Source organism: Pyxicephalus adspersus, chromosome 1 (assembly GCF_032062135.1).
Source record: "Pyxicephalus adspersus chromosome 1, UCB_Pads_2.0, whole genome shotgun sequence".
Classification (NCBI taxonomy): Eukaryota; Metazoa; Chordata; class Amphibia; order Anura; family Pyxicephalidae; genus Pyxicephalus; species Pyxicephalus adspersus.
The window spans coordinates 107,347,756-107,365,166 of record NC_092858.1 but is presented as its reverse complement, the minus strand read 5'-3'; the positions used below and the strand labels follow the sequence as shown (position 1 = coordinate 107,365,166).

At 42.7% G+C, this 17,411-nt stretch overlaps 1 protein-coding gene across 1 annotated transcript in view; it reads right to left on the bottom strand.

Moving 5' to 3' along the window:
• The window catches only part of ILRUN (inflammation and lipid regulator with UBA-like and NBR1-like domains), a 48,186-nt gene that overhangs the window by 2,370 nt on the left and 28,405 nt on the right, over positions 1–17,411 (bottom strand). The window lies entirely within an intron of this gene.

Below are 17,411 nucleotides of genomic sequence, written 5' to 3'. Positions count from 1 at the left end.
TATATATATATATATATATAGTGACGTATTTCAGTACAAAAATACAAATATATTCTCAGTTCGCTTCTGCAGTTATATGTAGTGAAAGCATTTAGTGACGTATTTGAGTACAAAAAGAAAAATATATACGCAGTTCCCTGTTGCATTTATTGGTGCTAAAAGCTTTAATTGGCCTATTTCTGTACAAAAATAAAAATATATTCGTCGCTTTTAGGTGTGTCTTAATTTGCTTTAAATTTATTTAGTTCAAGTAAAAGTATGTCAGACAGAGAAGTGGCAGGCCATGCACAGAGGAGTGGCAGAGGCCTAAATGTTTCTGGTGCAGGCAGAGGTCAGAGTAAGGGGGCGTGTCAGCAGGAGTCGCAGTGAGAGGCCTGAGCTCCCGGTGTCATCTAGCGGTCGTGTCTTGACCAGCAACCCAGCGATTTTAGATTGGTTAACAGGTGAGGGCACAGGGTCTGCTCCCAGGCCATGCCAAACAATCATCCAGTTCATCCCAAATGACATCAGACACCCCCAGCCAACAGTCGTTGGGTTCGTCAGACACAACCCTTAGTTGGCATGGCCTGGGAGCAGACCCTGTGCCCTCACCTGTCCTCAACTTGCCTCTTTCCTTTGCTGTTCCCTCAGCCACAGAAGTATTGTATGCTGTGGGCTTAGCTCCACTATACAGCGAGGACGAACTAGTAGAGGATAGTCAGCAGCTACTGCCCAGCCAAGATCTGGAGGAGACATCCCCCGCTTTCTCCACTAGGCGGGTAAGTAGTGATGAGGTGAGTGGCGTGGGAGGTGGTGTTGCAAGCGGTCCGGCTCCTGACCCAGAGACTGTTGAGGAGGACATCAGTGACGTGCATACACTACTCGATGATGATGAAGCTGATCGCACTTGGGAGCCGGGTGAAGAAGGGGCTTCATCATCATCAGGAGAAGAGGGTGGCAGCTTGCCCGTGAGGCAGCGGCTGAGCCAGCAAGGTGGTACCATGGCTGGTAGTCAGCAGGGTGGCAGCAGTGGGAGGTCGGGAGCCAAACATGGCCAGGGTAGACCACCTGCTTTGCAGCAGCCTACCTGCCTGGGAAGTAGTGGTGCAGGGGTTCACGGAGGCAGCGGTGGTAGCAGTCAGTAAGTGCGGATTGTTGGGGGGAAAATCACCTACTCGGAGGTGTGGCAGTTTTTTGTTAAGCCATCGGAGGAGGTTAACATGGCCATATGTAAAATTTGTGGCCAGAAGGTGAAGCGTGGCCAGGGTGCCCATGTTGGCACCACGGTCAGCAATCGATCACCGAAGCGATTGTCAAGAGACAACAGTATGCGTGCACTCATCCAACGGCATCAGAGAACTGATGGCTTGTGCCGAGCCGAGGTGGAGAGTCCCAAGCTGTCATTTCTTTGCAAAAAAGGCAGTACCAGCCCTGCACAAATATGTAGAACAGAAGGTGGGCCAGTCCTTGAGCCTGTCGGTGTCTGCCAAAGTGCACGGCAGCGCCGACGTGTGGAGCTGTAACTACGGTCAGGGACAATACATGTCCTTTACGGCCCACTGGGTTAATGTGATTCCTGCACAGCCACACCAGCAACTTTGCCAGGTGACACCGCTTCTGCCTCCATGTTCTCACACCGCTGGTCCTGCGACAATGTCCGGCTCTGCCTCCTCATCCTCCACCAGGTCCTTGTCACTGCAGGGACAATTCACAGTGCCCCTCCAGCATACCACATGTGCAGAGCATGGCGGTGTCATGCTGTTCTGCACCTGGTTTGCCTGGGGGCACGGAGTCACACAGGGGAGGAACTGCTCCGTGTGATTCATCAAGAGATCGAATCATGACTTTCTCCGCAACAACTCAAAATCGGAACCATGGTGACCGACAACGGGAAGAACATTGTGTCTGCGCTGCGTCAAGGAAGTCTGAGCCATGCACCCTGCATGGCACACGTGTTCAATCTGGTTATCAAGCGGTTCCTGAAGTCTTCCACCAATCTGCAAGACATCATAGAAATGGCCAGGATACTTTGCATGCACTTCAGCCACTCGTACACGGCAAAGCACACCCTCCTTGAGCTGCAGCGGCAGAACGGCATCCCCCAACATAGGCTGATATGTGACGTTTCCACCCGTTGGAATTCCACCCTCCATATGTTGGACCGACTATACGAACAGAGAAAGGCCATCAACGAATTCTTGATAATCCAAGAGGATAGGAGTACTCCCATGTGTAACTTTGATGTCAGCTAGTGGCAGCTCATGCGTGACACCTGCCAGGACTACGGGATGAAGAACGTCATTCCACTACTTCATGTCCTGGAACAGATGCTGGTAAATCTGGCTGGTCAGGGGACTGGAGACGTGGCGCCTAGATCTCACGGCCACATGAGCCCTGTGGGGGCTGAACTGGAGGAGGAGGAGGACATTGGATCAAAGACAATGTATAGCGAAATGGTTGGTTTTTCTACTCAGGTGACAGGAGAGGAGGAGGAGGAGCAGCCAGAGGAGAAGAGGGAAATGAGGAGGTCGAGGCAGAGGACCCAGACACACCCTGGCAGTATGCAGTGGAGATGAAAGCAGGGAGTCCCTCCGAGCCGCTTGCAGAAATGGCCCACTGCATGCTCACTTGCGCAGTGACAGCCGAATTGTCACCATTCGGCAGAGGGATAACTTCTGGCTTTCCACCTTTTTGGACTGCGCTGTCGGTCCAAAATGGGGGCCTTTTTTACACCCACTGAGAGGGAGGACAAACTGAACTACTACAGAGACTACATCCTATGTAGTCAGTTGGCCGCTGCCTATCGGCGCTATCGTCCATCCTCTCACAGGTCTGACCGGGGGGTCCTCTGCACTAACGTTCCACTGCCATGGCTGATGTGGAGGGGTGGGGTGGCAGGAGCAGTACCAGCTCCATCAGCAGCAGCCTAAGTCTAGAGACGCTGATGATCAGCTTTCTACACCCGCATAGTGAAGAAACTACTAACCAGCAGCTAGACATAGAGCAGAACCTGAACCAGCAGGTGGTGGCATACTTGGAGTGCTCCCTGCCAGCCGTCATTGAAGATCCACTGGACTACTAGGCAGCCAAACTGGATTTGTGGCAGCAACTGGCCGAGTTTTCCCTGAAAAAGCTGTCCTGCCCGGCCAGTAGTGTGGCATCAGAGCGGGTGTTTAGTGCGGCGGGGGCCATAGTTACCCCAAGAAAAATTCGCCTGTCCACCAAAAATGTTGAGAGACTGACCTTTGTCAAGATGAATCAGGCGTGGATCAGCCAGGATTTCCACCCACCAATGCTGATTAGATGATCCATGCCGCCTGACCCAAAACTTGACAAAAGAGACCGGTTTCTTCTGTCCACCTGCCTCAGCTACTACTCTGATGCTGCCACCCGCCTGATGCCCAACATCAGATGCCAAGTGCTCCTTCTTTCACCCACCTTCATCAGCGGGTACTGGTATTGCCACCCACCACCCCAGTCTGTCACCGGGTCACTTTGTGGTTCCCTTGATGCTGCTGCTGCTGCCATCTCCACACTATGTCATCTTGCTGCTCTGTGGTCTCCTGGTGCTGCCGCCACCTCCAGACTCTGTCGTTGTGCCACTCTGTGGCCTACTGATGCTGCTGCCACCTCCAGACTCTGTAATTGTGCCACTCTGTGGCCTCCTGATGCTGTGGCCAACTCCAGATTCTGTCATTGTGTCACTCTGTGGCCAGTTATTCCTGTGGTAAATTTTCTGACACCTCCTGCTCCTAACCCAAAAATGGGAAGGATTAAGAGGCCCCACTTTCATGGTCTGTATTCATTCCTAAAATCCTGATGCTGCTGCCACCTCCAGACTCGGCCATTGTGCCACTCTGTGGCCAGGTATCCCTGTGGTAAATTTTCTGACACCTCCTGCTCCTAACCCAAAAATGGGAAGGATTTCACTGCCTGGCTATATGACAGAATGAATAAGTTTATGGCGATTTAGGAGCCTTGGGATTTCTATGTGTTGTCACCTCCTAACATATTTTAGCAACTTTCCATATCCTTTCTCAAGGGAGAATGAATATGTAACTGCTTTTCATTAATTTCGCTCAGGCTAGGCTATTCATAGGTATTTCAACACTCCCCCCCCACCTCATGCCTGTCCTTTGCCCTTGACCCTGGTAGTTACTAGTCCCCTGCCCCCCTTCCCTTTTGTTTTTTCTCTCTGTCTTTAGGGCAACAATTACAGACAGTGATGCATCTGGTTTATTTGCCGCTTGATCTTATTATCCCTCTATGTAATATTATTATTATTAATATTAATATTATTATTAACTATTATTAACCACCTGGGCGTTACACTGATGTCCAGATTTCTGTACCAAAAGCGGTACACTGTTTTTCATCAATTACATACTTTGTATTTATTTTGAATTATTTTGTATTGGATTGGATACAGGAGTTTGTATTCAATCCAATACAAAATGTGTTTGAATGAGTTTGAATTTCCCGCACACGCGCCGGCGTCATCGCCGAGGGACACGTACACGCTACGGATGGAGAAGAAGAAGCCGGCCGGCTTCTTCTTCTTGGAGAAGGCACCTGACGCTGGAGAGGGAGATCAACGCTGGAGGATGACGCTGGAGAACGACGCTGGAACACGAACACGATGCTGGATGATCACAGCGGGACCAGGTAAGTGATGATTTTCATACAGTGGGAAAAGTTCGGGTTTATCGGTCGGGTGGTTAATAATAACATTAACTTTTATTTACTTAGTGCCAACATATTACTTGGGAAACTTATTTTAGGTGGACCTTATTTAAACTGTTCATTCAAATAAAAAACTTGTAGTTGTTTGCCTGTGCTACAGAGATTCTTGTGACTCTGCTTAATGGCTCCTGTACCCATGTCAGATATTTTGCTCACATCATAGCTAGATAATGTGAAAATATAAAGAAAACAACACATTTTGTAAATGTGTCTTTTTGCATAGACTGCAATCTTGTTACTCATCTCAGGGGTACCAGCTACTCCTCCCCTTTAAGTTGAGTTGATGGGCAGATAATGTAAAAAAAAAATAATAATAATAAAAACATATTTGTACATTTTTGAGCATGGTGGTGCAGCTTCCTAATTCTCTGTATTCCACAGTCTTTCTGTACAAAAAAGGTTACAGGTTTTACCCACATCTATTTTTCCCATGAATTGAGTACGCAATCAATGTTCCTGTTAAATGCTGTACTATTACTAATGTAGCAGAATCAGCCACTAAACTTATCTTAGCAAATACTGATAACCAAACAAATAAAGTACCAGCCAGAACACTGGTAATATTACTTTAAAATGTGGTACTCCGTTTATGTCTTTAAACACTGTATTAACATCAACATGTTTTATCACCCAATTAGCTGTAAATGGTGGCAAAATTCCAATAGGTTCCAGAGCTTAAAATCTATTGTAGTTTAATGAACAGCTTCACTTCAACGGATGGGATTGTGTTAGTGTGTAGATCAATAATTGGCATATATGGTACACCTATAGACACATGCATTAGTCAAATAAAAAGATGTCAAATTGATACTGCACCTAGTTAAATTGTCCAAAAAAAAAAGTTAAATATAAATTGTATAGTAAAGTTCACCATACACTAGTAACAACTGTTATTAGTGTATAGTGTAGGATTAGATACAGATTGGTCAGAAAGTTGAGGTAGGTCCTTTACTTGATATTAGTTTAATGGTTACTTTTGGTTACTGTGCACTCAGATTGTAGTATGCATAATGACTGTAAAATTTTTTGACCCAAACTTTCAATATTGACAGGCCATTTTGACACTTAACATATCTTTCTTACACTGATTCAGTAAATTATAGTTAAACGTCTCCTATAACCAGTAGGAGTGAAAGTTCATACATCTTCATGTGCTCATTCAGTTGTCATTGTAGAAAGCAAATTTTCCCTATTGGGAAAAGAAAACCCATTGTCATTGTAGAAGGATATGAATGTTTGCATATTTTATATTGTAACCAACCAGGTCAGTTACATACATAGTTCTCCCCAGGGGGTTTTAGCCGGTTGCTCCGCCCAGCTGCTTTGAATACCCCGCCGAGCTCTCGGCAGCTCTCATCCTCGGATGCACGGATCTCAGTGAGGCTGCTCTGTGCCATCTGTTCAGAGGATTGCTGCCGATGAGAGGTGAGCACACAGTTCAGCCTTCATGTGAAGGAGACACAGGCAGTCCATCTCATAGCACAAGCTCGGATTTCTGTTTAAAAAAAAATCTGCCTGTGAAATGTATCCACCTCTAGCCCTGCGTGTGAATTCTGCATCCTCACAGCTCTGTGTGTACAAACCTCCATATCTCCTAGATACTAGTTACCAGCTTTACAGAATTTCAAGATATGGGGGTCACAAATGTAAAAAAGTTATGAAAATTCAACTTTGGGGTTGCTGTTTCAGAGGAAAGTGCTACTAGGAGTCCTAAATTGAAAGTGCAAATTGGGGACCCCGGAGCCACTAACAAAGGAAGAAGCATTGGGGTGGGGCCCCTAAATATATACCTACCTGTCACAAATCTATACCTATGAAACTACTGTCTGCTTCTCTTCTTTGTACACCAATTTCTCTGAGAGTGGGGGTACAAAACTGAAAATATAGGTGCAAGTGGCCGGCACATTCTTCTCTTACAATCTCATTACTACAGCAGCATTAGAGCATAATACACTCTGCCCATTAAAATGGGCTTCCCTGCCGTTACACATTCCTGTCCACTTAACTAACATTCTGAACTTCAATTGGGGAATAGGGAGGTGTAAGAAACCAAAAATATAGGTACAAGTGGGGAACATTTGTGACTAACATCCCCTAAAACTTCATCACTATAGTATCATTAGAAAATTAACTCTGCCTACTAAGTTTTATTGAGGTTGGGGCACTGGAAGGTTACAGTCATGTTTAACAAGGAAGTGCATTTTGATGGAAATTTTTTTTTTTAATGTTGTAATGATGTCATAGTGATAAAAGGTGATCGCCACACGTGTCTTCCACTTCCACCTATATTTTTGTTTCCCTGCACCTCCTAATTATGGAGAAACTAGGGTTTGAGGTAAGATGCAGACAGATATGTGTAACAGAGCAGGCAGCACATTTTGCTAGGTAGAGATTTATGTTCTCATAATGCCATAGTAATTACATTTTAAAAAGGTTTAGCCACAAGTGTCCCCCACTTGCACCTACAGTTTCAGTTTCCTACGCCTCCACGCGTATCTTAAAAATTTCAAGTTAATACAACCAACGGTTTAGGAAATCTAAAGGTTTGACCACAGTGAGTCGTTAGGCTGCAGAATATGACAAGCAGCTTTTACACTCACATAGCTATCACACTGCTCTGCCGATGACATTACACACTGTGGATAAACGTCACAAACTGTTTTTATTTAGAATATGGGCAGTGATGAGAGGGGGTCACTGTCTGTCTTGTTCCCATCTGATATCACATGCATGATGCTATTAAAGCATCGCCACATTTTTAACAATATATTAATCCCCTAAGGGGTGTTCCCGAGTGTGACTCGGGGCCGGAAAAATTGCAAAAAGCGGTAATCCCGAGTCACACTCGGGGTACCTTTGGGGGTCCCCCTTACCTGATCCCCGCGGTCCAGCGGCGATCGCAGGAAAAATTTCTATGCAAAAAAAATAGGATCACTTTTTGCATCAAAAAATTACAGAATTAGAACGCTAGGGGGGTTAAAGAGTGACTTTCTCTGTTATGTAATGGAAAAATGTGAGGTTTTTGTTTTTTTTTTTGGTTTTTACACTTTTGTGGAGAGGACCTCTACCCTTTAGTCTTCCGCAGCCTCCTGGGATATTTGTGTCACATATCCTAAGAGGCTCTGCACTGCTCCTTGTGTGCATGCACCTTCAGAGGATTTCTTATAATGAAAAAAAAAGTGTTCAATCTAATGCATGCGCAGTGCAAGGCAGCACTGGGCCAGCATGGGCCTACCGAGGTAATTTTGTAAAAGAATCAAGTGAAAAATGTTTTCACAAAAGTTCACTTTAACTAAATATAGACACAGGAGCACACCTGAAGTTAGGCTGAATTCACACCCGCAGTAAGGTTACATTTGTCCATTCCTTATGCCAGGAACCACTGCTGTTTAATAAACTTCCAGCTCTGAAAAAGCCCAGCACTCACCACCTGTTATCAATCCTAGGTGCCTATCACTTACCGCCTGTTACCAATCCTAGGTGCCCACCACTTACCGCCTGTTACCAATCCTAGATGCCTAGAATTTACCGCCTTGGGCCGCGAGAGCAAGGAGACCAGCGGTGGTCGACAGCTCTGGCCGTTGCAACCCCAGCGAGGTCAGGAGAGGGACCGCGCCTGGGGGGGACCCCCTGTATGCATCACAGGCTCGGGGCCGTGGGCGGGTTGTGTCTCTGAACACAACCCGTCCACTCTTCTCGGACAGGCGATGGGAGAGTGAGCAAGTTCTGGCATTATGACATCACACAGGGGGAAGTTTCGTAGTCCCTATATTCAGTGGTGTGCGAGCCCCAAAATGTTGGGGACCACTGCTCTATAGTATTCCCCTTCTCTTCCAGCAACTACATAACAGATTACATATGGAAGTCATGAAAGTAGAAAGAAGACAGAGACATTTGAAGGTACTTTGAAAGTAATTTGTTTGTGGAAAGGACTTTTGCAGTATTTAAAAAGTCTATATTTAAAATATTTAGGTATGTATTGAACTAACTGTAAGCAAGTTCGATGGTACAGACGTTGTTACAGTCAAATAGAGTCATTTAGACAACTCTTCTGGACGGTTCACCAGTATTCCGTCTTTGTAAAAGCTGTCCATCTAGTCCTGGGATGTACACAGTAAGTGGCCAAATTTGAGCTCATTCTATAGAATGCTAATTACCTAGATATAAAACTGAACTCTTATGTGACAGGCTGTGTCAACTAGTTGAACACCTTAGCTGTATACTTATCCTGGGTCAGTGATTCAGAAAGCATTATAGTATGAAGATCAGAACACCAACTAGGCAAGCACTATTTTTAAATCAAGGTCACAAAGGGCGTTTTTAAAGTAATAAAAACCTGACCTCCTTGCTATTTAGCCTATTTGGGACATCTGCTTAAAGTGCATGAGGACAGTTGTCACCCAATAATCGCAGGGTGTCAAATGTTACCCATACAGGTTGTGACCAGAAGGAGATTGCAATAGTCCAGGAATATCACATTAGAAACCCCAATGTTCAAGTCTATACATGTTGTCTCGTTTTGCAAGAGAGACCCATTTTTCTATTTTTTGGGGGGAGGAAATTAACAAGGTAAGTTGAAGCAAACTTCTGTTCCATGTTAGTATCTGAAGATTTTTACTGCCACTAGCTAAAACACACTGATAATAACTGATAATATTGGCAGTACCCACATTTCACAAAATAAAATGTGATAGTAATGTTTGAAATGTGTGCAGTAAGAGACAGTTCATTAACAAACGGTTAACCCTTTTTTTCCCCAGAATTCATTCACAAAGGTCTTCCCCAAGCAGTATGTATATCTGTAGGAACAGAATTGTTACTACTCGAGGAAATAAAAAAGGCATACTGTGACATTGGGCTTTTATCTAAAATTAAGATGTTAAGAATCCCTGATAAATACATGAAAGAGTCAGAAGAGGAGAATTTACAGTAAGAGGAGAGGTTGCAACATCACATCTAGTCTGCTCTAGTGAAGTAACTAATATAGTGTTAGTCTTGAAAGGTAAATAATCAGGAGGTGAAATGGCAGCAGTCAGCAGGTAGGAAGGTAAAGGCACAAATCTGTTGTGTAGGTGTGGTGTTTTATCTCATATCTAACCAGCCGGTGAGGCTATTCTCCAGCACAACCCCCTTTCACCAATATAAAAAAAACATACAACAGATGTTTCCTATGAATAATTTGTACTTCATATATATCTTGGACCTAGATAAGCCAGCCTTTTTATATACTTAGAATTTATATATATTTACATAGTAGGTCAGGTTGAAAAAAGAAAGAAAGAAAAGGAAGAAAAAAAAAAGTCCATCAAGTTCAACCACTAGGGAACATATCCCAGATATAAAACCCTATATACATAATTGGTCCAGAGGAAGGCAAAAAGAAAACCCTGGTACAAACTGCTTCAACAGGGGAAAAAAAAATTCCTTCCTGATTCCATGAGGCAATCGGATGTTCCCTGGACCAATGGTCACCGTTATTTTTATTTTAAAGCTTTAATACCCAGTTATATTCTGTGCTTCTAGAAAAACATCCATCTTTTTCTTAAAGAAATCCATAGTAGTTGCTGAAACTCCTTCATGAGGGAGCCTATTCCACCTTTTCACAGACCTTACAGTGAAGAATCCCTCCTTATTTGGAGCTTAAACTTCCTTTCCTCTAGACGTAAAGAGTGCCCTCTTGTTCTTTGTAATGATCTCAAAGTGAACAATTGGGAAGAGAGTTCTCCATGTGGACTATTTTTATATTTATACAGGGTGATCATATCGTCTCTTAAATGTCTCTTCTCAAGGGAGAATAGATTCAGTTCAGCTAATCTCTCATAGCTGAGCCCTGCCATTCCTTTTATTAGTTTCATACAGTAAACATGTAATTTTTTTTTGATTCATTTATTTATATCAAGATGTATTCTGGCTGCAATTTGGCTGCCTTATCCACCATTTACCTTTTTTTGTTTCTCTACAATTTTTATCTGATTGTGTATGATTTATCTCCCATTGTAGATGAACTTATTGCACCAACCTAAATCTCCCCATAGAATTATCACTATCCCTTTGTTCCAGTTGAGTGGTCATTGATATTTTTTGCCCTGCCAACTCCTCCCCTATTCATTGGTACTCCCATCAGTCAATCTATATGAAGGGCCCAAAGCACTTCTATTTAAAATTTAGGCAAGGTCACTTGCCCAAATTCCAAATTATAAGTGCAAATTGCAGGAATTGGAACATAATTGGACATACCATTATTCTCTGCAACTCCCATCTCACGCATTTGGACTGATTCATCATTAAGCATCCACCTGGACTCCAACACAACCTCTGCTGCTGCCATCCTGAACTGCTATTTCACCAAGCTATCTCTCTGACGGACTCACCCAATCCCACTCCTGGAACTCTACAAGCCTCACAACAACCCATATTACAGGAGAAGCTCACATGGACTTCAGTTTGCCACATTGTTTGATGTACTCATATGGTTCATGATTATCTGTTACAATGTATTATTCACCCTGCACTCTCTTTGCTGGCTCTATTCCATCTCCTTCTCCCCAGTCTCGTAACTCATTGTCTCCCCGCTACTTTACTCTCCTGCTTTCTCTGTCTTTGTTCCTGCACCTTTTGTCTTCACTGCTACCCTGTTTCCCCGATGATAAGACACTGTCTTATTTTTTTTTGAAGGCCAAAATATGCTCTAGAGCTTATTTTCAGGGGGATGCCTTATTTACCCATGAAGAAGACTACAGTACACAGTTATTGTTCATGTGCCATTCATGTCCACTTCCATCGGGGAAACACGGTACTTGCTGGTGACATTTCACCCAAACCTGGTCCCCCCCACATCCTCTTTCTTCCCTACCCTTCCAGCAAGATACACCCTGCTCCAAACTTCATTCCCATTAACACTACCCATAAGTTCTTACCCCCTTTCTCTGGCAGTCTATGGAATGCCAGAGCTGTTGGCAATAAATAACCTGTATCCAAAACCTTCTCCTCTCTAAATCTCTAAACTTCCTGGCTCTCGGTGAATTGTGGCTTTCCTCCACCGACTCTACATCTGCTGCTGCTCTCCCCTATGGAGGCCTGCACTTCACACATAATCCTAGACCTGGCAACAGTGTAGGTGGTGCCAAGTTTTACTGCAGTTGCTGTTTGTTTGTGGACCTTTCTGTCCGAAGTTTAGTCTTCAACAAGTGAAATGCATGCTCAGTTGGGTTCAGATCAGGTAACTGACTTTGCCATTCAAGAATATTCCACTTTTTTTTGTCCATTTGCATTATGAAACGCCTCCCAATCAGTTTGACTGCATTTAGCTGGATTTTAGCTGGATAGTATGTCTCTGAACACCTCAGAAATTTTTTGTCTGCTTCTGTCCTGTCACATCATCGAAAAACACTAGTGTCCCAATGCCACTGGCAGCCATGCACACACAAGCCATCACACTGCCTACGCCATGTTTTACAGATGATGTGATATGCTTTGGATCATGAACTGTTCCACGCCTTCTCCATACTTTTTTCTTGCCATCATTCTGGTAAAGGTTGATCTTGGTTTCATCTGTCCAAAGAATATGTTTCCGGAACTGCTGTTTTTTTTAGATGTTTTTGAGCAAAGTCCAATCTAGCCTTTCTATTCTTGAGGCTTATGAGTGGCTTGCACCTTGCAGTGCACCCTCTGTATTTATTTTCATGCAGTCTTTTTATGGTAGACTTGGATATCGATACGCCTACTTCCTGGAGAGTGTTGTTTACATGGTTGGCTGTTGTGAAGGGGTTTTTCTTCACCATGGAAATGATTCTGTGATCATCCACCACTGTTGTTTTCGGTGGACGTCCAGGTCTTTTGGCGTTGCTGAGTTCACCAGTGCTTTGTTTCTTTCTCATGATGCTACAAACTGTAGATTTTGCCACTCCTAATATTCTCCTTTGACCACGTTGTCTTCCACATACAAGCACCCCCCCCCCCCCCCAACAAAAGAATTGCCCACACCAGCCCATGAAAAAGTCTGAGTCAATAATGTAAACCTTACTTTCTTGTTGCATGATCAATAAGTGTACCACAGTACTCTGTGAACTCCAGCAACTGTACAAGCTGGCCTATCAGTTTATCACTATACGCAGATCCCTTCAAGCAGTATTCACCTGGAAACTTCTTAAAATCAAGCTGTAAGAGCATTGACAAATCCTTTATGGAGGCACCATCTGTAAACCCCAAAGCCCCCTTCACAACCACGTGTTATTGCTACACTAAAGGGGCATTGTTTTGCACGCTAATGTAAATTTTGTTAAGGCATTTTATTGGGCATCTAAATTGGCTTACAATGCATCAAATTTGGCAAAACTGAACCTGAAGCAAATTTTAAACACAATTCAGGTTCATCACTGCCTACTCTACTTGTGTATTAGATGGCCAATCGACCAAAAGAGTGGCATTTCATTACTTTACCTTGTCTTCAGCCATAGACTGTCAACATTGCAGCACGCTGTCACTTGGGGGGCGGTAGGTTTAAGTGTATGTCAAGGCATATTTAGAAAAAACAAAAACAAAACACAAATGCAGTTTATTTCTGCAACTGTGCAATACATACACATTTACCCATTTTTATCTCTTTAACCTTCCTGGCCGTAAAAAAAAATGAGTATTTTTAAATGAAAATACAAATACTTTGTATTTTCAATTTCCGGCCAGGTCCTGCCTCCCAGCTGCACAGTCCTGCCCCCAGCCCCACGCAGATGCCCGGCCGGCTTCTGCTTCCCCTGACCTTGTGTCCCCAACGTTCACACGTCGAAGACACAGATGCCCGGCTGTCATCGCCAGGGGAAGAAGATGCCGGGAACCGCTTACCAGGTAAGCTTTTTAAACTAAAGTGTGGCTGGGGGTTACTCACCCCTAGCCACACTAGCATTACTGCTAAGGAGGTTAAAGACTCTGCAATTTGACGTCAAACACAAGTACTACAAGGGGCAATATGCAGAGTGAAAAGGACACAGAACAGCGTTGCAGTAACAGAGACTTTAGATATCTTTGCCACTAAGAAACTTAATTACTTAGAAGCATATTGGTTACATCCCTAGCCTCAGAGACAGGCCAAGAGTGAAAGTGAATGTACCCTCCTATTCTGTTCAAAACTTGTAAAATCTTTGATCAAATTTTGGCTTTCACATAAAAAAATCACAAAAGAATAAGTGTACTATCATAAAACATTTCCTATTACTCACCCAACCTTAACCTACACTGGCCCAATCTAACCCATCTTTCCCTCCACAGTAGTGTACACACTAAAATATCTAGGACTGCAGTGTAGCATGTTTTTTATATGTGCTCTCTCTTGCCAGTGTCTGTGCAGTACAGTCTTGTAGATTTATACTAAAGGGCTTTTATTTACATATATCTACCTCTTTGGAAAACAGGCCATTGTAATCTTTTTGGCTCTACCACCATTTGCTTTGTCCCATTGGTGAGTTTTCTTTTCAATACCTGTATCAATAAGATTGATGCGTGAAAGTGCGTGAAATCCCCTCTTAAAGAGCTGTAATTTCACTTTGCATACTAATACAAGGATTAATACTGGTGGTGAATCTTGCCAACAGGTAACCAGTTACAGATATACTGTAACTTTAAAAGTTAAAACATAAGTCCTCTGCACCATCTTTTAGATGTTTATCTTGCATTGTTTATAGCTTCCAGAGGCCCTCAATACCGAGATGTACAGTAGTGCTTGTTTCAGGTGAGAATCTGACATGTACAGTGGTGGCTGGATGTTATTCATGGCTCTATCAGGACTGATCCATCAATTACAATCAGTAACGATATACAAATCAGGGAAGCCTCCCCATAGAACAGAAAGGGCACTGTGTACAACGTTCATTCATCTGTCACTGGAAATTTACCATATGTAATGCAGTCCTAGACTTCAGACGTGCACTAAAACGCAGCAGTTTACTGCATGCTCAACCATGCTCCCAACTGTTTCTATTCAACCTAGTGGGAGCAGTTGGAAAGCATTTCATACACCATATTCATATACCTCTGAAGGAAGAACACCGCAAATGCAAACGTGTTGACGTGTGATGTTGTTTGCTGATCTTGGAAGCATAGCAGCAGATTGCTGTGTCCTAGAGTGGCTAACCACTTGGTCTTAGATTCTGAAGGGGCCCAAAAGCACCAGCAACATAGAACGAGGGTATTGCTGTGCTGTTCTACTTTAAATATCTAATTTTGTGTCAGAAACATGATTTTGACATTTCATGTAAGATGACTGGTGTGGAAATGTCAGAAGAAAACAAACTTACTGTGCCCGAAGGCAATGAAAATTCTCAATAAACGCAAAGTGGGGTTTAAGCATTGACTTAACCTTCTGCCATGTAACTGGCGTCCTCACAATTACCAGCTTGTGTAATAGAAATGCTTATTTATCATATATTTTCCTGTTACACTACACACCTGTCTTTTATCCCCTCCCTACTTCTGGCAGGGCATCAACTCTATAAACATAGCCCTTGCCCTGAAACTGAATGACGCAGAGTTCTGAGTTCGGAAAGTTAAACAGTTTAGTTAAGACAGACCAGAGCTGGAAAAAAAAAATCTTTGGGTTCATGGGTGAGGCAGCAAAATTGCATTTTTTTCCTACTTTTATTTGTTAAATGTTACATGTAGCACAAAATATAAAGATTGTGCTTGTAGACTGTATTTGTTCACCTCTGTTCACAGTGGGGGTTCTCGAGTACAGATAATGCCTTCTATCACTGCAATAGATATACTATATTGGCTATTCCTGCTAATATGTTAAATAATGTTTCCGTTAATGTGTAAAAAGTATGTTACAGCAATTCTGCTGTCTGTCCCTCAGGTGGCCAATGCATGAACTTTTGGTTATGGAGGTGAACACTATGGTCTGGTCTGCAAAGTCCTATCAGAAACAATAGAGATTACACAGTGGGTTGATGCCTTTCCCTTATGGTCAGCATTACAGGCTAGCACCTCTACAGGCATCTATATATGTTTGGTGTCTGGGATCCCTTCCTTCCTGGGGCCACTTTTAATAGTTACTAACCACTACATACTGAAAACACCCACTGAGTGCTGTTGTTTTGTAGATGCTCTGACCCAAGTCAGAGTTTGGTACTTGTCACTCAGATCCTTACTCTTGCCTATTTTTCTTGTTTCCAAAACATCATCTTCAAAAACTGATGGTTCACATGCTCAGATTTATCTCTATCTCCTTGAAAGATGCCACTGTAACCATAAAATTTCTCATGTCAAATGTCAGTTGTTTTAATGGTTTGGTTGAATATTGTACTTGTTAAATACTACTAAATTCTAAAATATTTCATTAATAAAAACATAAAATATATACTCACACACCTAAAAGAAAATTCTAATTTCCCTACTTAGCTACAGAAATCTGAAAACCTTGCAGTTGAAAAATAAGTGTTAACTTTGCATGTGTATGTCAAGATTAAAATGCAACCATTATGTCTTTTGGCATTTTTATGAAGACAGTCTGCAAGTTTTGTAAGTACAGGTGAGGACCAAAATTCTTAAAAGTCAAATTTTTGCTCCCCTTTTGATATAATAAATAAAACATTGCAAGTTGTACATAGTACACAATTGTAAAACTACCTGTTGAAACTTCTAGGAATCCAGTGCTGTCCTGGACACATGTAGTCTTATCTCAAGCATTGTTATTTAACCTGGACTTTTTGGTATATTTGAAGCTGTCATCTGATGTCACTAAGCTGGATCACTAAATGACCAACAGCTAAGTGGTTTGTCTATGCTCACTGTTCAACTTTCATCTAATAAAATCTGATTTTTGTTTTAAGAATTGTAGCTGTCTAAATGCAGATTTGCCAGTAAAGGTTGTGATGCACTATAGACCTTTATGAAAGTTGTGTATTTTGTTCCCTTAACTAAAATTTGTGCTTTTTGTTATATATTCCAGGCAAACCAGTTATATATATATGCAGGCAAATTTTATTATGTACCAATGCAGGCAACATTTATTAATCTAAGGAACATCCTCATCTTCAGCAATCCAGACCAATCCACCAGCTGTAAGGAGGTGTGTTGGGGGGGGGGGGGAATCTGCATTTTGCGCTAACCTTTATACATGCATTAAAGCAGTCTATGAAATATAAAGCCTAATCAGTGCAAAAAACATACTTATGGCAGGAGAGACAGAAAAGAGCTCATCAGTTTATCCTTTTCAGTTACAGAGCAAGGAAGACCGCTTTATATGAAACCGCAGCAGAGAGCAATCAGCTTCACTTCAAATACAAATATTTTGACAGGTAAAGCAATTCTTGTATATGAATTTAATCTGTGTATTTGGGCATCTACCTGAAAAGCAATGTTAAAGCAAAAACATCAGTCTTACCTTACTAACAGTTTTACACAGTTGTACAGGCTCTGCACATTGTTCATATAACCTGCAGGAAGTCAGGAAAACCCCCCCCCAAAAAAACCAAAACCTGCATTTGGATGGCCTTTGGCAGCTGGACATCCAGCAGAATCATTCTATCCCCCCAGCCTTATTGGCCCTAGTCTACCCCTATTTCACATGTTGACACAAAAGTCCCTCGCAACAGCAACACCATGAAACATGATGTGTAAAGAAAACAGAAAGGTTTGAAAAAAAAAAATCATCATCATGTTGATTAGGTGAGACAGAAAATGCAAAAAAAAAAAAAAAA